Raw genomic sequence first — 25225 nt, forward strand, 5'->3', positions numbered from 1 at the left:
TTTGAAGGATGAAGTTAGGAACGAAATCTGTGGTCACAAGGCATAAGCTAATAATGTATCACAAAATACGATAAAGCAGAGGAAAGTGTTTTGAAAAGTTTGAACTCTAATATAAAATCAGTAAACAAAAGTTATACTTTAATATTCCAATATCGTATGGGTTATTGTATTAGATTTAATTACCAATATAACATTTTTGACAAATTTTTAAGCTTCTTAAAAAATGAGGGAAATGTGGCATAATCATTTTGTAATACTTTGGATAAATCGTCTTATTAATATATACAGTGTGTTTCAAAACAACACCGACAACGTTTGTGAGGTGATTCCTGACACCAAGATAAGAAAAAATATAGACCAACCTGGGTGCACAAATACTTCCTTTCGGAGTTATAAACTGCCGATAACATGAAAAAATGAACTTTAAAGGTCCTTAGCTCCAAAATTATGGGGCCTCTTGTAGTCGAGTCAAGACTTCACTTAAGAGTTAATATGTACGCTAAACAAAAATGCATGTTTCAGGATCCTAAAATACTCACGAAGCAATTTTTATAGAGGGAGTTTGGCTACGGGCATATAATTTGAAGTACTCTCCAACTACATCCATAAAAATTGTTGTGGAAGTAACACAGGATTCTGAAATATGGATATTTGCCTATGGCACATATTAGTTCCTAAGTGAAGTTTTGATCCCACTATGGTAGGTCCCATAGTTTCGGAGCTATGGACGTTTAAATGTAATTTTTTCATGTTTTCGTCAGCCGATAACTCCCAAAGGAAGCATTTGTGCACCCAGGTTGGTCTATACTTTTTTTCTTATCTTGGTGTCAGGAATCAACTCCCAAACGTTGTCGGTGTTGTTTTGAAACACCCTATATAAATATGTTAAAACTAAATTTACCTAACATGCTCAGTTTTTAATTTCTTTTACATAAAAGAAGTTTACGCTGTTCAATTTTGTTAATTTCACTAATTCTTAGTTCACCCTCGATAACAATGTGTAGCAATCTACTATGGTATGTTTTATAAAGAAGTGAGTTTTATGTAAGTTCAACTTTGTAAAATAAAAGATGCGAATATAAACCTTACAAAAATAATTCAAATATAATGAGGATAAATACTATTATTATAAAATTATATAAAATTAATATAAATATAAAATTAATATAAATTATAATAAAATAATTAATATAAAATTTAAGTTCTTATTCCTATGGCAATAATCCTTTTCTCTCTATTAACAGTATGTCAATTCATGGCACATTTGCATATTCTTCCTCTTCATCTGTACTACACACAATATATTTTTTTGATGGGAATCCGTCTTGCGGGACTGGTAAAAGGAATTATACACTGCGTCTAATAGAGTAAGAAAATTCGGGAGGTCTTGTGTTTTCTTCAATGATACTAGTAGGGGCCCGCGATACAACAAGCTTAATGTCGTTAGCACAGTTTCTCCTCAGATCTAGTTTTCGGAAAGGAGCAGTTTCATCCACAGAATTCTTGATGAGAACAATACCAATTGGAGCCGACTTCTTGCACTGCATCCAGCAAATCTGAAGCCACTTTATTCCTTAAACGGTATTATCTTTGGATCTCCGAATCAATTCCTTGGAGAAAAACTCGGAAAAATTAAAGACTTTTCTTCAGTCATTTCAAATACTTTGAAGTTCTTCCCACGAATAGATTTCACAAATTGAAACCAACCTTGTGAAATGTGTAATTCAATATCGGCATACTTTTCTGCACGCTCAACATTCGCTTGATTTGAATTGCACTCTAAATGTGAATGTCCAGGAATCATGAACTTGTGATCAATTACCGAAATATTACCGATAGTGTTAACTGCATAGGATAATATTGCACACACGTTTGAATTTGTTTTGACCACAACACAAATTCGAGTACAAAATTAGATGATTCACTTCCAAATCCACTGTTTGTAAATAATAGTATACACGAAGCTACCTCATTAGACCTATGTTCTCCAATAGCTTCATGTCACATAAAGCAAAAACATCTATCTTCTTTAGTCTCATGCACAGTTAAATTGAACGTCCATAACTGCCGTTTGTAGAAATCCACGTTCGAGGACAAGGAAGGTGTTGGGAAACTCTGTTGTAAATTGAATGCGATGGTTTGTATATCGACCCTTGTTTTGGCAAGCAACTTGTCTTCTTTCTTTTTCTCATACAATACATTTTACTGCCTCTTGGTGAGTATTCAGCTGTCTCTCCTGTTTAGATTTTTCTTCAACGCTTGTTAAATTCAGAATGGAAACATGGAATTCATTACAAATTTTGCATGTATCGTATCTACCGATACTTTCTTGGAAGTATTGTTAATGAACGTAAAACTTCCCTATTATAGGTCTCCCAACTTTTTTTCCGAGATCACAAAGAGCACTCATCCTTATACAAATAATAAGTTGGGACGCAGATATTGCTTTGAGGTATGTCTGGGACTATAATGGCTATCATACAAAGGGGAAAAAAAATGATAAGGATGTCCTCTCCTTAATGCTTTATTTATTTCCTGATACATGTTATCCTCTTGCATCAGGCTGTATTATTCCTGTGTTAGGTTATCGCTTTTTGTGAATAATAACGACTGGTTTTCCTCTATGAATTGGAAACGTATTCATAAACAGCTTCTTCCACACTGACACACTCTTTTCTTCGTAGTGAAGATGGTGGTGTTTATTCAATCGATTATGTTGCAAGTAACTTTTACCGCAACCTGTTTGGACGACAGCTTTATTGACAATAGTTAAACAATCTGGTAAATATTGATCTTTCACTTTATTATCTACTAAATCCCCCCCCCCAAAAAAAGGAAAAATTTTCTCCTGCTGCTGTTCACTCATTTTCTTTACACAAGACAACTCAGAACAGAATGAAAGTGGTAAAATCACTTTAGCATCCGTTGGTTTCTTTCTTCTGCTAACATATTCCTTTCCAGAATCTTTAGCCTTCTTCATTTGTAATTATCCAGTACTCGGCGGAGTGGAGAATAAGTTATTACCGAGAACAGGGTCGTTGTTGTCTTCACGTTACTTCAACTGATTTGATGTCCCTGCACGAGAACTTTCCATTTCTTTTCTTAACCCTACTCTCTTGTTTCTTTTCTTCTTAATCTGAAAAGTATCATCTCATTGAACTACTATCAGAATTCATCTCGTATTCACTTCCGGAATCTTCTAAAATAGCCAAATTTTATCATTATGCATTTTGATATTTTAATGAAATCACGTTCGTGATAAGAAGTAAAATGTGAACTGTTTTGTTTAATGCACACTATTTCTCTAAACAACTAAAGCAAAATAAGCCGAAGAACGCTGTTACTATTTTTTCAACTATTTCTTTGAAGAGAAAAAAAAAATATTAACAAAAGTACAGTCTACAATTGAATCTACAAACAACGAAATCAAAACACATTTTTCTTTAATATAATCGTAACAGATTCATTTTATAGCCGACTCCTTTTCATGTAGACTATTCTATCTTTAACAAAACAACTAGTACCATATTTTTCCCCATTGTTGGTAACTTTGTGCAATTGAATCATTTAAAAATCAAGAAAATTGAATATATCAGTTTCTGCCTTGGAGAAAATTTTACCTTCATTTCCCAAGAAAGCATGTTATGTCAGACATAGGCTATCTTGTTCTGCCAGAATGATTTAAAAAAGGCTTGGGGGAAAGAAAAAAGGGCCCGCAAGATTTTAACTGATTCTTGTAGTACTCGACGAGAGAAATCGATCAGTGAAAGAATTTTCAAAATCGGTGCAGGCAAACATGAAGAAAATCGCATTTTCATGTACCGGTTCAAAATGGGAAAGAAAAAAAGGCCCGCGAGATTTTAACTGATTCTTGTAGTACTCGACGAGAGAAATCGATTAGTAAAGGAATTTTATTTATTTATTTATGACTTATTTTACGTGACGAAGTTAAGGCTCTGCAGCCTTCTCCGAGTACTTAACCACGTGCATACATTCTTTTCTTAAAAAAAAAAAAAAAATACGTAGAAAATACTAACAATTACAAAAGAAAAAGTATTGAATCACATAAAAAAGAAATCTTAAGTAGAAGAAATACTTACACTTCAAAACAAAAATTAAAAATAATATACAATAGAGGAAACAAAATAACATGGAAAAACCTAAATTTCATGTTGCATATAGCAGTACTAGAAGTATGAATATATACGTAAGCTGTACAAATTAACATAGGTTACCTATTGGTTGTGTGTTCATATATGGATTATTAATAATCTGGTAAAACGAAGATGCCTCATGTGCTACCAGTATCCTTATCTTTACTTTAGGAGAAGGGAATTTACAGATTTTTAAAATTTGGCAACTGTGGAAACATTATGTATTAATTGAGGTAAACTGTTCCAGAGGCGTGTAGTACTTACTGTGAAGGATTTTGAGTATGAATCAGAATTGTGACTGGGTATGGAGAGCAATAAATTATCTTGTCATCTTGTGCTTCTAGCATGAAAGTCTGATAAATATAAAAATCTACGGGCTAGGTACGATGGTTCTGACGTAGTAAGTATTTTGTACAATAGGGTAAGATTATGTAAATTTCTTCTTTCAACTAACGTCAGCCATGGCAGTTTTTTATAAAATGATGTGAGATGTTCCCTGTAAGTTAAATTAAAAATAAATCTAATGCAAGTATTTTGCACTCGTTGCAAGCGCTTTGATTGATTTTCGGTTAGATCAGAATAGACTAAGTCGCAATAGTCAAGATGTGGAAACACCAGCACCTTGACAAGTTTGATCTTCAGAGATATTGGTAAGAAATTTCTCAGTTGATTTAACGTATGTAGGGCACCAAATGCTCTCTTACAAACGCCATTTATTTGATCGGACCAGGAAAGATTTTGATTTAGTATGACTCCCAAATTTTTGACAGTTGTAGAGAATGCAATAACAATATTGGACAATTTTATATTAATTTTAACCCGTGAGCCGTAGACCAGTCGCTGATTTTGTTTAACTCGGTATTTATTTTCTCAATCGCATTATTAATATCTTGTTGGGGAAAAGAAGCATATATCTTGTTGGGGAAAAGAAAATCATCAGCGTAAATATGGTATTTACAATATGTGAGAATTTTTGGGAGATCATTAATGTAAAGGGCAAAGAGAAGGGGACCTAGTGCGCTACCCTGCGGCACTCCACTGTTGATACAATGCCATGTTGATATGTGATCCTGATTGATCACTACTCTTTGTTTACGTTCGTGAAGGTAAGAATGAAACCATTTAACCACTGATTAAGAAAAATTAAATAATAATGATAATTTCTGAAGTAATATGTCAAAATCAATCGTTTGAAATGCCTTACTATAGTCAGGTAGAGTCAGGAGCGTCAGTATTCTGTTATCAATAGCCCATCTTATATCACCCCTTACGTTTACTAGTGCTATGATTACTTCGAAAACCAGATTGAAAGATATCCAATAAATTATTTGTTGTTAAGTATTCCCGAATTTGGTCATTTACAATATATTCAAAAACTTTTGAAAGCACGGGAAGGACACTGCTAAGACGATAGTCTGCGATATTGTCAGCAGCGTTGTTCTTTTTTGGAAGCGGGCGGACCTTCGCGAGTTTCCATACTGTGGGAAAAGTACCTGTGGCAAGAGAGTAATTAAATATGTCAGTGATTCGTGGGTCCCTGTCACCACGTCATGGCTCGTCCTCAGGTTGAGGATCGAGGGGAAGGCCTCTAGATATAGAGGTTAGCTGCAAATATACTGAATAAGCAGTCGCGGACAGCCGACTAGAAGTGGTCTTCCAGCTTGGGGGTTTGGGTAAGGCTAACAACCTCATCCTGTAAAAAAAAAAAAAAACTTTTTCAGAAATATTCACAAAAACCTCGGACAAGCACTGATAACTTGGCACGACCTCAGCAAAAGAAAATGGACATGAGATTTGGAACTTGGAATATTAGAAGTCTTTATAGGGTAGACGCGTTAAAATCCGTAACGAGTGAGTTAAAGAGATAACGGATGGACCTAGTAGGAGTTCAGGAAGTTAGGTGGGAAGGAAATGGATCTGTGAATTCCGGAAATTTTACGTTCTTTTACGGAGAAGGAAATTCCATCACTAATCGATTTCTCTCGTCGAGTACTACAAGAATCAGTGAAAATCTCGCGGGCCCTTTTTCCTTCCCCCCTACCAAAAAAAGCTGATATCAGAAATTAACATTGCTCCATATCTCTGCTAACTTTTTACGTTGAGTTACCAGTTTTTGTCACAAGATAGAGACAACTATGTGAATCACCTTGGTATCAAAAAATTGTTTTGGCCATAAATGTGACATATAAGCTTATGTCTTGAGACCACAGAGATATTGAGTATTTTCGGTGAACTCAACAAAATAGAAAGTTGAAAGTGTTTTCTTCGTAGATGAATAATTCAATTGTATTCTAAATCTTGAAGTTTACTTTATTATAAATTCTAATCGATGTAATAGGATCTTGAAAGCTATAGCAGAAGCTTATTATAAGTATGGACAACTATGGGTGCTCGTTCCACTCAAGATCTATGGCGCACTCCTTTAGATTTCCAAACTAAGCCATGCATAAATGTAGGAAGTAGTCTAGAACGGTTATGTCAGCCCGTCTGTTTGTAGCTGTGTATCAGAACAGAAACGATATCGAGAGATGGTTTCTTGCAATCGATTAAGTGTCCCAAGAATAAGTTTCTTCTCTTCCATTAACCTTCTATTCAAACCGGATGTGGTAGAAATAAGATATTTCCGGTTTCAACGTTGATCGTTATAGATCGAAATAGAGCGATAGTAGATAGCGATAAGCTGTCTGTTGAAATCGATTCAGCATCATAAAGAAACATAAAACAATTACCCTTCACACTCTACCAAAAGCAGATCTAGAAAATTTTCTAGTACTTCCGATTGGAACGGTGATCACCATAGAACAAAAACGGTAATAGATAGCGACAAGTGGGTATCTGTGGCCGATTTATTGCCCATAACAATCTATTAAAAGCGAAAGTGGTACAAATTCCACACTACGTCCGCTTCTAATATTGATCTTTTTTTTTTTTTTTAAAAAAAAAAAAGATGTACCAGATTGAGCCGAGAAACGATTTCTTAGAATCGATTTAGCTTCCCAAGAATAGTTTTCGTCTCCTCCAATAACTCTCTATATAAACCAGAAATGACATAAATCAATCATTTCTTGTTCTAACGCTGACCATTATTGAACAAAAACGGCAACATATATGGTTAAGAGTTTTTTGAAATCGTTTGAATCTCAAGAAAGGATGCAATCTTCTTTCATATTACCTCAAGTAATAGACATCAATTTTGTTTCCGGTTTCAATATTGTTTCCCATACAGTAAAAACGGTAATTGATATCGAGAAGCGGGTTTTTAGAATAGATTCAGTGTCCAAGGAATAGGTTTCCCCTCCTCCATTAACCCTTTATTCAAAGCGGAAATTGTAAAAATAATTTAATTCTGGTTTAAACATTTATCGGCATAGAATGAAAACGACAGACAAAAACAGGTTTTTTTTTTGTTCTCGATCCATTCAGCATCTTAAAAGAACATTCCATCTTCTACTACAAGTGGTAGATATGTACTACTTAACAGGCTTCATCTCTCTATCCCTCTCGTGAGAGTTAAACAGTCGGGAGTTATAGATCTGTTTCAATATTGAATCAGCATAGTTTGGAAGTCCACCATAGTAGTTTTGCTACTTACAAACTATTATCCTAATATGTGTCTTCACAAAAGCAATATCAAGATTGCAAGAGCTGATAGTGTTAAAACATCTTAATTTGCCTACCATCGTGAGCGTATTATTTTAACACCTTCTTAGGATATCATAAACATCTAGTAACTCTCAGTGAGAATTTTTATTAGTTGTTAATTTTTGCCATGAGCAACACTTTGCACGGTATGTTTGACATTTATACCAAGTAGCGAATACCTAACGTATTATATTTGCATGCGGTATAGCAATTATATAGGCCTATATTATATGCTAATTATATTATATATAATTTATTATAGCCCGCTAACAGTGGAAGAGAAATTGACGTTTTGGCACCATTGTTTGCAGTGTACTTCTTAATTTTCGCAGTTCTTGTGATTTCCAGTAACCTTTGGTGCAACCTTAATTAAAGCGTCATTTTTGTATAAATTATGCACATTTACAAGTATTTTTTAGTTCCTCAATTGTCTCGTTTCCTCTCCCAAAATTTCGATGATGTACTTAGTCTAGACACAGTAGTACTGGTCCCGTTCAGTTAACTGAGTCAGCAGAAAGCACTTAACTCTTTAATTTGATATGTTTTGACACAAGGTGCCTTGGATCAAGGATGTGTACATCTTAAAATTTTGGACATGTATACTGCACCACCTTGTACACCCAACTACAAAAGTATCTCCTCCTTAAGTGCTCTAATTCCATTACTTGGGGTCCAGGTCATTTGCAGTTGTAAGAACGCCTAGACAGATGCAACCCAACTTACACGTAACTTTTCTCGGCACTGACAGCAGTTGGTAGCACTGAGTCAAGTCTTTATAGAAGTAAAATTTGAGTATATGACGCACAAAACATTTCTCCATTCTGAGATCAATGTCTCTGGTTCAGAGCGTGTTGTCCAATGAACATCATATGTTAATCTCAATATTGCTGTATATGTAGTGTATCATTTCTTTATATATTGTATATTCAAAGAAATAAAAACACTGATCACACGTGAATCAGAAAATGCTTGAAAGTAGCTGAAAATATCAAATCTAGAACAACTGCTGGAAATAAGTTTGTAAATCACTGTCTCCATTGACAGACCTTCTCCAATTCTCCTTACTCCAACATATTTTTCTTTCTAGGGAAGAGAAGATAATGTTTATCACACTGAGTATGCATTGAAATTGAAATTGAAACAGGAACACTTGAAAAAGTTTCAGCCTGACCGAGATTGAACCTGTGTCTACCTAATAGAAGTTCAATGCGCTAACCACTCACCTACCGCGCCACTTAACCTTCCAGGCCAACTAATACCTAGTTAAAATCGTTTCTTGGAAAAATATAAACAAGATACTAAAATATAACAAAAACAAACAAATATAAACAAGAAAATATAAGCAACTTGTGTGAGGGTATTAATGACTTACTCGAGATTTCCTTGTTAAACTCAAAAACAAGTTATATAGACATTCCTCAATGAGGAAGATATCACGAAACGTTCTTCAAGTTGAGGCTACGTCATCGGGAGAGCCGTAACTTGTGAGGGGCAGGGGTCAACTGCACCCCCCTCAGAGAAGCTCCCCGCAGTTCGAGGTGGCCAGTTTTGAGACAAAATTTTCTTACTCCATATATGATACGAACATGAAATTAGAAATGAAGCATCAAATAGGGTCGCTACATTACATAAACAAAATAGCACACAAAAGGTAAAGAGAACAAAAATTAGTCGTGAACTCACTTCAGTAAAAAATGCCTATTAATAGGAGCTTTAGAAATAATATTTATACGTATGGCTTTGAGATTTATCAATATTGTCCCCTTAATAATTTTGTCATGTATGGAATGGGCCCAAGGAGTAACTAACGGAACCGCAGACCTTGCCGTGCGTGAGGGCCCACAGGCTCCGGGGGACCATAAAGATTAAGAGAAAGTTGGAAAGAGGGAGCCCAAGAATTAGAAAAACAACTTTTTCTAGGGGCCCAAATAAGCTTATTAATGCTTGCCCTCCCCCCAGAAAAAATCTAAGTTACGGCGCTGGTCATTAGTTGCATGGATGGTACCGATTTACATTACATTTCGTCTTTACCATAATTTCTAATTTCCAAAGAAGAAAAGACGACAGAAATTATTTTCACATTCTTTGAATTGTATCAACACGTGTAGAAATAGTTCCATGTTTATGTTCCATAATTACTAGTTTATATTTTTATATTCATATGAGAAATTTGTGGCAAATTGAGCCGGTGGCATTAGCTGAGTGATCTCGTGCGTTCGGCTTCTGATCATGAGGCGCAATCCAGTAGGGGTTCGAAATCCTCTGAAGAGCAGGGTCGCAATTTTAACTGTCCTCAGTATTTCTGTGTTCGTGTCCTTTGTAGTGTTTCGAATACGTCGAAAGGACATGAGCTGCCAGTGGCGAACAATACTCCGGGTGGGGCGATTTGTTTTTTAAAAGAATGCGAAAGCAGGAAACTCCCATTGCAGCTACCTGTGTTCAAATCCCGTCGTGGCAATTATTATTTTTTCTGAATGGGAAAATAATGTTTATGTAATTGCTATTGTAATCATGTTATTACTTTATTATTATTATTATTATTATTATTATTATTATTATTATTATTATTATTATTATTATTATTATTATTATTATTATTATTACCATAGAAGGAAAGAAAAAGTAACATAGTCGAAGGTATTCATAGGAACAGAAAAGATATAGAGTATGTCAGATGTTTCTTAGGTTTACACATGAACTCAATAATATTATTACGTTTATGGATTTACAGATAGGAGTATCATTTTATGACAAGAAATAGAATATAAAGATTTGTTAGCTGATAACAGTAATGCATTTTGTTTCGCCCTTCTTCTAGGTAGAAAAGTGAGGTGGCATTTAAATAGAACCATTCCCGTGACTAGCGCTGTAAGTTCGATCACTATTTGCAATTTGTATACATCTAGGAACAATTCCTTTGAACTCATTTTTGGCCCATACTACAGCAGTAAGGACGTGTTTAGCCCTTATGTATTCATAAATTCTTGTCCAAACACGTTACTTTCCAGACAGTTACGAATGAAGTTGATACGGATGACGTAATTGTGTGTTGTTGGCATTTCACCTGTGAAGGAAGTCGTCTCAACTCTTAGACCCAGAGAAATTGAAGTTTTCATGTTAGTATACATCAGAATTATCAGTATTGCAAATTATAAAAATTTGCTGGACATCACTGTTTGGCAGAAGTAAAAAATGGAGCTGCAGTGAATTCAGTAATTACACACTTTTACGATTTCAGTGTAATAATGCTGAAACCTTCTGATTTCCGTCATGAAAAAATAGTAAAGTATTATGCAGGAAGAATAGTCCAGAGAAGTCAACTTTAAATTGACAACTCATATGTACGGAGGCGCTGCCGTATGCTCTCGCCTCGGGCCCTCATTTTTCACGGCACGGCATTTGACAAATACTCATAATGATTGGAATCTGGTGTTTCAGGGCATTGGATTATTCTTTTAAGTTAACTGATTTAACGAACCTTCCTCAGTACCTTGCTTCCTATTTTTACGTGTTTTACTCACTTTTACAGTTTTTCCACTAACTCTTTAAGAACAGGGACAAAAACATAGAAACAATTAGGACATTAAAAATCACAAACACTATTGGCGCGTTCCTCTCTTGCCTGAAATAAAATAATAAAATATGGTGAACATACAATTTTTGGTCTTCCATCTTCTATGTAGTATCAAATCCAGAGTTGGAGTGGGTCAAATGGATCGAGTTTTCTGAGTGTGTAAGTGGGTCGTTGGTCAACAGCATGTGACCCACTGCGACTTATGATCCAGCGAGACCCACTGCGACCCACTACCAACGGTGACCCACTCTGAGCCATCGACTCACTCTGGTCATTGCATTGTAGACAGCATCTTTTGAACAGCGTATTTTTTCACCCTCTACCCTAGCCATAGAAACTAAAACACGTTTCTGATTGGTTGCAGCTTGCGATTGTCCAAACCTTCTGGTGTATGTTTTGTGTATTATAGTAGTAATGAAAGAACATTATCACTTTGTTGGAATTGAAGAAGAAAATTGAAGAAGCAGTTGAGGTTAAATTTACATCATGGCAGTCAAAGTGGAACAAAACGAGCCCTGCGGGGCTTCTACCCCGCTCCTCCTACAACAACTACTACTACTTATACTGTTGATTCGTATGGCAAAACTGCACACGTAACGTAATCATTTTTTGAGCATTACTTTCATCTTATTTTAATGAAAAAAAGTGTTTTGAAAATTTTAAAAATAAAATATAAGAATAAAAAACTTTCCTTGGCCCGGGTTTGAACCCAAACCAAAGGCAATTATAATTATTAGCCCATTCTGCTAGTACTTTCTGCCACGAAGACATCCAGTAACAGACACTTCATTTTTGCTATATTGCTGGTACGTGGCGAGAAACGGATAATTCCAACTTACCAGAGCCGTGTATTTAGCTCTTATGAGCAGGGTCAAGCGTGATATAAAATATGCTTCTGAACACTGGTGAATTTGTCTACGTTATACTTTCAAGGCCTCCATTTTCCTTATTCATTTGTTTCTGTTTACTTACCTGAGTTGACTATCTCTTAGGTGAAAAAAGAACTTGAGGCATTTTTGGATATTGATATTTGTAATTCTGATAATAACAATAGGACGTATATTACTACTTGGCTTTCGAGACACAGCCTGTGAGTTTTAGATGAACTAACTACTGAAAACAATACATTTTTGAATCACTGTAATATATGAATTATTATATAAAAATAAGTGTAACTATGTGTGTCTAATCATCACGGCCAAATTGGAGTCAAATAAAAAGGCTTTAGGTATATAGTTAGGCCATAATCCAAACTGAGATTTTATAATATTGTATTCATTATAATCATATCCTAAAATATAGTGGGGATCCGAATATTTGCAAAAAAAATTTAGTATCTCATAAGCCGTTAAACTCACGAAGCTGAAATTCAGTATGTTTAATCTTTATTGAAAATGAACAGAATGTCTCCTAGCATTTTTTAACATTCTCCTCTATGGGGAGGGGTACACTTTCTACATATGGCAAATAGATAGTGGATTACTTTGTAAAAATTATGGAAAACGATCGATATTAGTTGAGAAACAAGTACAGAAAGAAGAAATACAGCCGGGTTCGATTCCAGGCGGGAGCTCATGTGGTTCGGATTCACGTTAATTCGTACTTCATGCCCTAAGCGTCAGTGGACCACCGATGGAAAACTAGCGACATCTCGACAAAAATTGGCAGCCTCGCAGCGACGATTCGCGGTGGCACTTCTTCCGTTTTAAAAAAATATACCACCAGCGGCCCACCACGCAGAGACGCGACAAAACGCCAATAAACCAGAAAGTTACTCCCCCAAAATATGTTAAATCGCCTATACGAGTAATTTGTTTACATTAAGGAGAGTCTGAAAAACACTTAAAAAAGGTAAGAAAAGTGTCCCGGGGTGGGCGCAAACCACCATCTTTTGGATTACTAGGTGCGTGCCTTTCTGACTTGGCCACGGAGGCGATAAAGAAAACGTCGGTTCTAGAGGCATAAATCCTTGAGGTATTTTTAATTGGGCTAATCAGAGTGCTCCCGTAACCATGTATATTCGACGATAACCATTTGAGATCAGATAAAGTCCGTTCGCCATGTGATTTTATAACAAAATGATGCGCGCCTATTTACTTTATTTCATGGTTCTCCCATATTCATTTTCAAATGATCGACTACAGTTATTATCTAAATTCATACAATTATACGCACTCATCTCAAGATTTTTCACTCCAGGGGTTACTCTTGACCTCGGTAGCTCGGGAGCAATTCGTCAGGAAAAAATATATAACAATAACCGCATGTACTCCCATGCGCAAAAAAAATTGCACGTATACTGTAACTCACGATTTTCCGTATTTATTCCTTTTTCCTTACGTTTATGGGTAGAATTGAGTTATTAGTATGTGAAGATAATAGAGAGCAATCCATCTAAGGAGATATTTCCAAAAAATATAATAAAATAATAAAAATATAAACAAAAAACAAAATTATGCTCGGTTTTGTGTATACTGGCAACGATGATTTCTAGGGATTTTTTCAGTAGTACAGCACGATTGCGGAGGGAATTCAGTAGGGAAGTCGAGGAGATGGATGAAGGAACTGGATACTGAACTGAAATGTTGTATTTATTGGTTAAAACCAAGTGTGTAGATTGCCTGCCAAATATAAATTAGCTTCTGTAACTACGATGTCGTACGAAAATATAGAATTAAACAGAAAAATTCTTATGGTAAGGTTCGAAGCGATACGCACCATGGTTATGAAGATTATTTCTTAAGAAAAAAGAACAAACACAACGTAGCCTCTGTGGTTAGGTGGATAGAGTGGCGGACTCGTGGATATTTTATTATTCTGACACCACATCGAATCCCATCCTATCCCATCCCATTTTTTTTAACAAAACATTATTGGAAGTGTATAACTTTGATGTTAACAAGAACCGAAACAGTATAATAAGGAAATAACTTATTGATAGTATCCTTTAATCGACGTATTTATTCAGTATTAGAATACGTGTACTATTGGGAACAGTTATTGTTTTCAGTTTATGGTCTTGTATGTTACCTGCCCGTTCTTGAACAGCAGACAACTCACTTCGGATTTGTGTGTCAAGAACAGGAAAAATAACATACGCGACCTTGACAGTCTTCCCAAGTTTACCCCTTGTTATATCGACATGACGTTACATCGAATGATGCTTGTTGTCGTGAAAAAAACGCAGAAAGGAAAAAGCTGATGTCAAATTATCGTTTGTCTGTGTGTGTGTGTGCTTGTGTTTTTTTTCTTTTTAGAGTATTGACTTTCTCCCTCTCTCTTTTTTTTCATATCCACAATTGCAAGAAATTATGACCGACCTTTGTGGGTTTATTGGGAATAGGACGATTTATTTTGGATTGCTAACAAACGACATTTTTTTAACCATTTGCTTTAAACTTTGGCTTTGTGGCTCTTAGCACCCACGAAAGGTCATTATAAACTATATAAGCGGTTCCCGTTTTCACCGGCCGCTGAAATGATATTGGGGAAGAGAAAAGTGCTTGCCGTAAAGATAATGAATAAAAAAAAACAAATTAAAACAAATAATTTATAAATCTTTATAATACACTGTAAAGTTACGAGCGATTACGGCTAAGAATTTAACGTGAGATAAAAATTACGAGTGTTATGTATTATGATTAAACAAATAATATACAATAAGTAAACTAAGAGCAAATTATATATTTAACAACCTGAGTACTTAAAAACAATTACTTTATTTTTAATTTTTATTTTTTTAAAATTATTTACTTTGATTAGATGGCCTTTTTGATTTATAGGAATGTTTTTTTTTTTTTAAATTTATTTATAATTTGCGCTAGCGGCAACGAATGAGAGTAGGGGATAATTTATATAACACTTGCGTTTTATTATGCACTGCACAAGGAGGGTGGGGATTAAGTCAGCCGCAGTTTTTTTCTTTTGGGCTTTTTTTTTTTTTTACAGAAATTTGGTTTTCCGTAAAAGTGAAAAACTAATTTGAGTGTTATGCTTATAATTACTAAATTCTAACGACGACAAAAACACGATTTCAAAATGCAATCATAAGTCTGTTTAAGGAATGTTTTCGTTGAACGAAGCTAAATTATACAGATCTATGTATGCGGAACACGAATATTTCCAAAAGATAGCATGAATATGAACGATAATCATACCATATTTCTACATTATATAGTAGCGTGAAAAACTGATATTAAAATGATATAACAAACAGACATAAGCTTTTTTTCTAGCACGGTAACACATTAAACTTAACTCATTAAATTTTGGGAATTACAAATTATCACCTTACGTGTCGTTGTATTCCTATTCGTTTTCACGTTCGAGCGACGAAAGAAGAAATTGTAGTAATCGTGATAAAAATCGAATTCGAGATTTCAATGAATTCAAGTTTCACGCCCCCACATATCGAAAAAGTAATTTTGATGTCTGTCCATCTTTTCGTCTGTCGGTTCGTCACGCTTTTTCATGTATTCAAATAGAGGCCATACTGTTCGACGTATCTGGACCGAATTCTAGACATGAAGTTTTTATAACACTTTAAAAAAACTAACTAACTATATGGCCTATGGAACCCGGAGGTTCAATGCCGCGTTCACAAAAGCTCTCCACTGGCTTCTATTCTTAGCTAACTGCATCCAATTTCTACTTTGTATTCCAATCTCTGCGAGATCCATCTTAATATTGTCCTTCCATCTGCGCCTAGGTCTTCCTAATGGTCGTTTTCCGATTGGTCTTCCAGTCAAGACTTTGAAAGCATTTCTACTTTCTTCCATTCTAGCTACATGACCCGCCCACCTAAGCCTCCGAGACTTGACGACCCTAACAATGTTGGGTAGATCATATAAATTGTGTAGTTCCTCGTTATGAAGTTTCCGCCATTCCCCATTCCCGTTCCTCTTGGGTCCGAATATTCGTCTCAGGATCTTGTTCTCAAATACTTTCAGTCTATGTTCTTCCCTCAGAGTAAGTGACCATGTTTCGCAGCCATACAGAACAACAGGCATAATAATCTGTTTGTATATTTTAAGCTTCAAATTCCTCGACAGAATTCACGACAACAAGAAATTTTGAACCGAATAGTAACACGAATTCCCTGCTTTGAGTCGACATTTAATTTCTTCGTGAATATGATTTCCCTCTCTTAATATTGATCCTAGATATTTGAAACTATTCACTTTACCAAAAGTATTATTTAATATTTTAACGCATCCATAATTTGCTGTATTCCGGTCCCGACGCACTTCCATGTATTTAGTTTTCTCTGCATTTACTTCTAAACCCATGTCCCTGCAAGAGTTTAATAAGATCTCTGCATTTCTTTCTATTGTTCTCCTATCATCCCCTATTAAATTTACATCATCAGCATATGCCATAACCTGGTCAATACCGTTCAACTGTAGGCCCTGGTTGCTATCTTTGATTTTGCTTATAGCGTATTCCAGAACGAAGTTAAATAATAATGGCGACAACGCATCTCCTTGTTTCAGGCCATTTTCGACGTGAAAGCTCGTGGACAAAAATTTTCCTACCCGGACTTTAGTTTGGGATTCATTTAAACATATCTTAATTAATCTAATTAGCTTTCTCGGTATTCCAAGTTCTGTAAGAACGTTGTATAATGTTTCTCTCCTAACCGAGTCGTACGCCTTTCTAAAATCAATAAATAATTGATGTACCGGGGTATTGTATTCCCACTTTTTTCCGAGTATTTGGCGAATGGTAAATATTTTGTCGATAGTTGATCGATTTCGTCTAAATCCGCACTGATAATCTCCAATAATTTCATCTGCGTATGGGGTTAGTCTTGCTAATAGAATATTTGAAAGGATTTTATAGGATGTCGACAGAGGAGAAATGCCTCGATAATTATTACAGTTTTTTCGCCTTTCTAGTAAATTGGAACAATGATTGATTCTTTCTACTCTTGTGGCAATTCTTCCTTGTTCCATATAAGGAGAATGAGTTTGTGTATCTTGTTCCACAATTTTTCGCCCCCAGCTAAAATTAACTCAGCCGGAATTTCATCTACACCGGAGATTTGTGTTCATAACACTATCGTTTCGAATTCTATATCCTCCGACACCTAAAAATAAGGGTAGTTTACTGAAGGATGAAAATTTAAAATCATTAAATTGTCTCAAAAACGGCTGTAAAGATTTTGTTTGTATTTTTACAAATATAGTATGAATCATTGCTCTGAAAAAATACGTAAGGTGTAATTTACTGTATGGGATGCATTTTTTTGAACAATTTTCTCAATCACATTTTATAAATAAATGCATCATTAATAACCTGACAATATGACACAACTCGTTCGTCCTGTAAACATTCAGAAGAGGTAGTTTAGCCTACTCTTTGACGATTTTCCCATTAACGCCTGACCCAATTTTGTTCATATTTTATAAATAAATGTTACATAAATAACCTAACGATATGGTATAATTCCATCATCCTAAAAAGCTAGAAGTGGTATATTACTTTTCGGAGGAAGTTTTACCCTACGATTTTGTCGATAATTACTCTGGCAATTTTGTTCGTATTTCATAAATAGCATAACTCGTTTGTCCTGAAAAGATATACAAGGGATATTTTATTCTTGGGGATGACTTTTTTAACGATTTTCTCAGAAAGTACTCAGACGCTTTTGCTCATAGTTCACATACAATTATCTTCTTAATAATTCTAATGTATGGCAGTTATTTCTAACAGAAATATGACGAATGGGTACTTTACTTTTGGACGTAAGTTGCTTCGAACAAAGTTTTCTAAAACATATTATTTTATTCGCATTTCCCAAATAAATGTTTCAGTAATAGCTGCAGCCTAACACGAGTCAGTTTAAGAAATTCGAGCGAGAAAATTTAGTGCGTTTCATCCGTACCCATTCTTAAATATATTTTTAAATGTTACACCCAATCACAATTTTCCTAAGAAAATCGAAACTTCTTTTTAAATGTGCCTTGCTGTGGCCAAATGGTTCAAGTGCATTGGTTCTGGATTTGATTCCCGGTGAGAGCTAGTGTATTTTTATCCAACGTTAAGGAATAGGTGCAAAGAGAAAAGTGTTTAAACAAGTCTAACCAAGCTAATGAATAATACAAAGAAATAATACAATATTACGAAATTCTAGAAGAAACGTTGTTAATATTAGATATTTGCGTGTAAAAGTCCAACCCATAACTGTCAACTCCAAAGGTAAGAAAGTGAAACATCCAATACCAGGTTAATCAGTGGTCTCCAGTTAAAGCTATCCTACTAGGAAGTGATTGAGATACCAAAAAATATTGTAATCGCTGGGAGACATGTTAGGAGAATACATTGGGTAAGAGAGTTTAATACTGGAACTCATGAATAGTCTCTGCACCTTCGTTGAGTATTGAAGTGCGTAGGTCTATATAGGTTTGCATTGAAATGAGCATTAATACACATCTGTTGAACATTACGGGGGGCTTGCGGCCAGGTTTGCAGTACATTTTACGGGGTTCGATATTGTAACGATCCTAGCAAACTCCTCAGCCTTTCCGCACTGTACTCTATAAGTAAAATTCGTGCTTAATTAAAACTATGTGTTTAAATTTAACACTGTTAACCGTTAATACCTGTGCACAACGGGCAACAATCCGCCAGTAATTCTTTATTTTTGCCCTTTGTTTTAGCGCCATAAATGTCTTTGTTCATAAATTTCTTTGTCTATGGTTTTGCATATACGTAGCGTGGACATTAAATTTTGACTTCTACGCCATATGCATCTAATTGCAAACACACCTATAGAACGAACACAACAAACTTGGAATATATAGTTTATGTATGGAAAATCATACACGAGGCGCTGCACGGGAGAGCAGTGTGCATACATATGGCAGTCAACTTCCTAAGAAATTTATAATAATAATAATAATAATAATAAAAACAGAAAACGAAACAGTTATTTACATAATGTATTTATTTAAGCATGGAAGTGCAATAGACTTAAGTTATTTCTCTCTCTCTCTCTTTGAAGGCAACAACCTTTAGGGTGCCAAAACGTAGAAAAGGACTTGTGGCACTCATGACTATAGAGTGGTGTGTGTTTGGCACATCGGGTTCCTTCGTTGTTAGCCCCAGCTTTCTAGATCGGATGCAGTTATTCCCGGTAGAAAATACAAGAAAATATACCTTTCTATTACTATTAAAGTAAATAATTACACTCATTCCCTCAACGTGATACTTGTTTGTTTAACTGTATTCAGACAGCTGATCCATGGGAGAATCGTTGATAATAATAAATAAAATAAACTCGACAAATATTCTTGTAATTTGCTGGGCACGCCAGTGTGCCTGTTATCCGGTTGTGGCACACTGGAATATAGGGTATGGCTTTCTAATTTTTCCCCAACTATTTTAACTGCTTCAATTGAAATTAATCTATAATAATAAGAGTGAATTTAGTCTTCTTACCCTTCGATTTAGAAATAAGGTCCGCTAGAATTGTATATTTAAAAAATAATAATACTCAGAATTTTATAGAGTAGTTTGTTTTATTCGAAATGACATACTTCCTGCAACTGTTTGCGTTGGAATTATTTGAGATCAAATCTTTAAGTTTTACGACCCATGGTTATACCGACTAGGCTAAAGGACACGGTGATGATGAGAAATGAATGAAATGGTGGAATGAAGAAAGTGGGAGAAAACGGGAGAACCCCGAGAAAACCCATGCACATGGTGTTTGTCCACCACAAAATTCACTTGGTGCGAGCTGGGGTCGAACCAAGGATCCCATGCACCAAAGGTGAACGCTTTATCACTGAGCCACCGCGGCCCCTCTGAAATTATTTATAGGAGAGAGTGACTACTTTATGAAAACTTGATATCGAACACATTTGTTTAAAAATACCAGCTTTTTGTGAAATATTGCTTAATATTCAGGAAAACCTAAGTCAATAAAATAATAATAATAATAATAATAATAATAATAATAATAATAATAATAATAATAATAATAATAATAATAATAATAATAATAATAATAATAATAATAATAATAAATTAAAAACTCTCTGGACCTAGTGCATTGGCACAATTCCACGAATTAAAAAGAGTTTGTTTACTTCTCATGTAAGTGTAGAAGGACTTAATCTCTGTTGCTTTCAATATACGAAGAAAGTGTCCAACTGTCAAATGATATGCTACATAAAATGCCCTATGCAACATAATGTAATATAGAGTCATCATTTCAGGTTGTCTAAAGAACACTTTCGTTTTAGCAAGAAAGGAAGAAAATAGAAAATACTCAGTTTTAACCTAGTAGAAAGTTTGCAGATTTAAGAGAAAATGTACAGAGTTGTTGGATATTAAATGTAGTTCGGATTAATGGAGTAAGACACCGTAGTTCATTGTATGAAATATACTGGGAGTGACCAAGCCATTGCCTATGGAAATATCGAAAGAGATACGTTAATGGTGTTAGTTGCCAACTGTTGTAGAAATGAAAAATTTAAGGAAATCTCTAAAGCTCTAAAATCACAGATCCAAATTGACTAACTGCTAAGTAAAACTGCTAAATCTGACTAAAGCAAAAAAAAAGTCTTAATGACCTGTGTTACAGTTTCAGACACATCATTCTCATATCAAAACTACGATAGAAGTAAATTATGAATACAGGTGAATTTGCAGTTCTGGAATACCAACAAATGATTTTGCTAGATGTAAATTTTGGGAAAACATTTTTATGAGGTTTTAGATTTATTTATTGGTTTGTTTGTTTATTAGCTTCTCCATGCCGTAAACGTCGCCAACACCTAGTGGCCCACTTGCTGGTAAATGGCGATCGTCAATATAGCGACGCGTCGAAGGATTGCCGCTAGTGTGCCACTAGTGGCAGGGATTTGTCGAGTCGAAGCAGATATCTAGAATCGGGGATATTGAAGTTACCACCACGTAACAGCGAGGACTTCATTTTGATCCCCGCTCCTTTGATTTGTCACGGAGAATCGCAAAGGAACCAACACGAACTATCGCCAGTCATGTGCATGCGGTTATTATTATATATTACTTTTCCCTGACGAATTGTTATTATAAGGACGATTCTTGAGCTCCGGGGGTCAAGAGTAACTCCTGCCTTTACATCATGAAGTGAAAAATCTTGAGATGGGTGCGTATAATTGTATGAATTTAGTTGGCAACTGTCGCCGATCACTAGCAAGTGAATATGGGAGAACTATGAAAAAAGTAAATAGACGGTTGCCATTTTGTTATAAAATTACATGACGAGTGCATTTGATCTGATTCCAAACAGTTATCGTCAAATATACACGGTTAATGGAGCACTCTGATTAGAAATATTAAAAATACTTCAACGATTTATCACTCTACAAGCTGTGTCTTCATAATCGCCTCCGTGGCGAATTCGGAAGAACACGCAACTAATAACCCTAAGGTTGGTGGTTCACGCCCAGTTCAGGGAACTTTATTTTTACTTTTTTTTAAAAATGTTTGTAGACTCACCTTAATGCAAAGGCGATTTAACGTATTTTAGGGGAACAATTTTGTGGTTCGTTGGCGTTCCGTCGCTTCTCTGCCAGTGGTGGTATAATTTTCAAAGCGGAAGTGGGACCAATTTTTGGCTACGGGACCACCAATTTTTGGGACATGTCGCTAGTTGCCTATCGGTAGTCCACCGACGCTTACGGCATGGGGTTGTCCCCTCACAAGTGAGGCAGATTGTAATCGACCAAGAGTGTTTGGGAAAAATGGGAAACATCTTCCGACTTCGACTTCTGAATAATCCGTTTAGGATCAAGTCGAATCAAGGCTGAGTCACGGGAAGGTAGAACAAGTGAGGCAATCTTTCCAAATACTACGCTGAAGAGCCTCTGTCTCATTCAAGACTTAGACTCTTCAGGAAAAGTAACAAGTTTATTACTTGTAATTTATTCTTTGAGTCAAAGTATTTTGCAATAAACCATCGTTTTGTAAAATATTTTTACGATTGTATACTATTAATTTCGAAAATTGTACACATAATATAATTTCCCATCATGGATTTGAAAAAATCAAAGTTCGAACAAAGAAAGATCTTCGATTCACATGTCTCTTTCATTATTGACCCTTAATTTATTTTAGTCCTAGGCAAAGCGAATCGACGGGATGGCTCTAAGTGAAAACATTCATTTAGATGGTTAAGTAATCTGGAAATTCCTGCTGTTATTTCACGAAACACAACAAATCTTGAGAAACAAAAACAATTTTGCTTACCAGGGGAAGGGAGTAAATCATCTGCTTACGTTTGCTTAACTAGGAAGAAGGCAAGGGCGCCGATCCTAGGGGGCCGGGCCCCCCAAAGCTCATGTAGGCCCCCTTTGTATTTATGAATATACAATATTTGGCATAATTTGAATGCAATTTGCCTTAAAATCCTAATATATATCGTCTGCATTTGAATGCCCTCCCAGAAAAAAAATTTACAGAGAAATCGGCGCCCTTGGAAGAAGGTCTAGTGAAAGGAATAAAAATGTGATAACGTAATGCTTGAACAACTCTATCTAATGGAGAAAAGTAAATTAGTATTCAACACTTCTTTCAATTTTAAGCATTTCAAAGATTCTCGTAATTTAGTAGCGTCCCGGATTTGCATTTTTGAAGTACGGGTACTCTATCTATACCTTAACGTTTCAGACCACGCGCTTAAGCCGCTTTGCCACAAGAGGCACATAGGAGTTTTTCTTTCGATTTCCTTAGGAATATTGAGAATGGTATGACTTTTAAAACTATGTTTAAAAAAAGAATACATATCGACACAATAAGATGATAATCTAATACCTAGGAAATATATTGAATTGTTTTTAATTTGTTCTCACGCTACCAAAACAGTATTTATTTTTTTTATTCCAGCCTTTTAATATAAGCATTTCACACTATTGTCTGTTCTAGGACAATACAATTCTAGTCCATGTATATGCTAGCTTTGGAAATACAGTAGAATTTCGCTTATCCGACATAAACAGGCAGGCAGAACGCTGGATAATATGGATGTGTTAAGAAAAGACCTGTTAAAATGATATAATTTTACATATTACACATCTAATAATAATGTTTTATAACAAATAACTGCACTGCACTGAATCAGGGACGTATCCAGCGTGAGGGCCTGAGGGCTGTCCCCCTCCGAAACTCAAGCACTTTTTAATAAACATGCTTTTACCCTTTTGAGATTCTTTTATATCAGTTTACTAATAGTCAGTGTCCAAACTTTGGGCAATGTGCTGTAAAATTTGAAAAATGAAAAGAGAAAGATCCCGGTGGTGATCGCTTGTAGCGCCAGGTTTTGTAATAATAAAAAGAAAGAATTGAGATGGCGGGTTTTGGGTTCATATTCCGTCTGTCCCTATTTATTCCCTGTGCACCACCGTTAAAGTCTCCGTTCCTCGAACTAAAATGGTTTGTGACTCGATAAGGATTGATCTCACGGTTAGGAAATCCTATCTCCCCGCGGTGTCCCAGGGCTTTAGGGAAACAAGATCCCTCTAAAACCGTGTAAGCAAATGAAACTTGATATTATTCGCAAACGTATCCTGAATTCACGTGCTGCAACGCTGAAAGAGAATTTTGCTCTAATGTTTGGTTTGTGTGGACGAACTAGACTGACTTTCACTTTCCAAGTGGACTGAATAATAATGGTAGTAATAAGAATAAAACCAGAAAATAAACGAATATCTAGAATTTAGAATTTAGTTGAAAATTCTGAAAATCAGTCTAATCCCCCTAGAATCGAGAAATGCTTATATTGCCTAATTTGCCTAACAGATCCTTTGGAAACCAATGTTATGCTTAAGGTTAGGGATACAACTTGTTTATGAAAGAAAAAGCTTACGAATTTGAGGTTAACAATGTAATAAAAGTTTTAATGAGCAAACGAAAACAACAACAAGAATATGTTTAAAAAAAATTTAAGCAGGCCAAAAGTTAACATTGACTTTTGAGTTTTCTGACCACAAATGTTCAGAATAAGGCATAAGGCCTTAAACAAAAAGAAATCAATTTAAGTAAATTACATTGAACTATGTAGTGAATGAATTGTTATCATTAACCTGATAATAATAAACAATCTGTGGAATTGATGTTTATAACCAGTGCTAGATGCAATCTTACATTGTTTACATTTTATATGGAGCTTTCCTGATTTACATAGATATCATACCAAACTGGTTAAATTACAATTTTGCATTTGAAAAATACCTAATTATTTGACATCGCATGCTAAGTATATAGTTTACGTTGATCAGCTGATATGTTTTGACTATAACCTTTTTAATATTTACGAGATTAAGATATTACATAGCTAGACGGAATTTTGAATATAATAACCTATATTTTATTCGGGTGAAAACTAAGTATTGAAATGATTTAAAATAAGTTAATCTAGTTGAAGTAAGTGGAAATGAGTTGAAATAACTTGAATTGAAATAAAATAAATCGAGAAACAAGTCATGACTTTGAGTTGAGATTTGTGGGAAATATGAAAGAAACATAGAATGATCTAAAGGAGTTAAATAAACCTACTGCCTGACTGCTAACCATTTCTAATTATTTAAATTAATAACTGAGAATGAGAATAAGTGCACTAAATATGCACTTTGAGATTTACCTAACAAGCATACACTATCAAATACATAAAATCACTGAGCGTAGCATTACCATTTCGTTATGCATAAAGGCTACATATATATACTCATATTAACACAAGTAGAAAATTAATAGACACAAACATATATCGATATATATATATATATGTAAAATCATAAGTAAATACATGCATACATACATAAAAAATCAAATAACACATGAATATAAATAATAAATGTCAAGACGT

At 35.1% G+C, this 25225-nt stretch overlaps 1 protein-coding gene across 9 annotated transcripts in view; it reads left to right on the plus strand.

The window, feature by feature from the left end:
• The window catches only part of LOC145662658 (transient receptor potential cation channel subfamily A member 1-like), a 426395-nt gene that overhangs the window by 222587 nt on the left and 178583 nt on the right, over nt 1-25225 (plus strand). The gene's annotated exons all lie outside the window — the stretch shown is intronic.

This window comes from Thermobia domestica, chromosome 1 (genome assembly GCF_964235325.1).
Source record: "Thermobia domestica chromosome 1, izTheDome1.hap1.1, whole genome shotgun sequence".
Lineage (NCBI taxonomy): Eukaryota > Metazoa > Arthropoda > Insecta > Zygentoma > Lepismatidae > Thermobia > Thermobia domestica.